This window comes from Echinops telfairi, unplaced genomic scaffold, assembly GCF_000313985.2.
Source record: "Echinops telfairi isolate 266 unplaced genomic scaffold, ASM31398v2 ScPeMD7_443;HRSCAF=831, whole genome shotgun sequence".
Taxonomy (NCBI): Eukaryota; Metazoa; Chordata; class Mammalia; order Afrosoricida; family Tenrecidae; genus Echinops; species Echinops telfairi.
Genome location: NW_022104341.1, coordinates 3,280,670 through 3,282,086, shown reverse-complemented (window position 1 = coordinate 3,282,086; position 1,417 = coordinate 3,280,670).

Genomic DNA, 1,417 nt, shown 5'->3' with positions numbered 1-1,417 from the left:
TGGATTGAACAGCAGGGCGTTTGGTTTACGTTTTTGGCTTTCTGACCGGAGGAGCTCCTCTTCTGGCTCTGTATTTGACAATGTTCTAGTACTATTCATGTGCTCTTCGATCTATGGACGATATTTTCTTGTTCCAAGGAAATCCCTCCGAAGAAGACAGTCTAATCCTTCTTTGTAGTCTGTTCTGAGACTACAGAACTTAGTCTGAGAGCTCCCCTAAGACCTATTCACTCTGGATGACCCTGCTGGTGCTTGAAATGCTGGTGACATAGCTTCCAGCATCACAGCAACATGCAAGTCGCCACAGAATGACAAGCTGACAGACAAATGGTAGAGTAAGTACTATAGAGAAAAATAAATAGAGGACGGGGCTAGAGCATGAAAGCGTGTCATTTCACAGAGTGTGCTTAGGAATATAATGGAGGTGAGACCTAGATGACGTGAGGAAGAACCAGAACTGGAAACAAGAGAGAATCTGTGAACATGTATCTGAAGCTATTGGTACCCTGTCCATATCCCTCAACAATGCAAAAGATGTTCTTCTGCAAGTACCAATACCTCTCACCTGAAGGCTTCTCTTGGCCTGCAAGTTAATGCCCTTAGAAACAACCCTTAGCCGGTGCTGGAAAGAAGTTAGAGAATATGCACCCCAGCTTACTCATCCATTCTGAGGCCATTTAAAACTATATCTCTCAGAGTGCTCTGGGGGACTGTGCCCAGTTGCCCACCATGGTAATGTACTTAGTAACATGCTGTAAGTGGGAATGTACTTAGTAAGACTCTGTATTGTCTTCCTACCCTTCTTTCCTACTGATGCTTCCCTCCCAACCTACCAATGCCGAGTCTCTGGAAGCTACACACACAGGTAGAAGAAGAAGGGCCACATGCAGGCTGGGCCGCAAGCACAGGCAATCGGCGTTGCCGCTGCCTAACAGTGGCTTGTGATCCAGGCGTCTTACTCCTCCCCACCCAAAATGGAGTGTGACATTAAAATCAAGCTGAGGTCCTGGCAGGAGAGGGCAGCTGTACAGGCTTGGTGGTGAATTTTACAGAAGTTGATTAACCCAATCTGCATACTAAACAGCATGTAAATGATGTTATTACAACCCCTAAGCTCAGACATATCCACAGGAATAAAAATACATGACAGTGATAAGATGTATGGCTGGTGTAAAGAAGCTAGCCCAAGTAAAATCTGCTAAAAGTACTAGGGAAATTCTCCAGATCAAGGAAGTCATGCCAGACATGCCCTTCAGCCAGGAGGAGGGGAAGTTGGCCTTTTGGGTCCTCTGCAGGGGTAGGATGCTCTTGTTCCAGGTCCAGGGGGCTAGCTGCAGCTCTGGGGAAAGGCTTCCGCTTTCAGTGAGTCACCCTTCAGGACAGAAGAAGAAATCACTCCAAATTCCAGAATAAATTA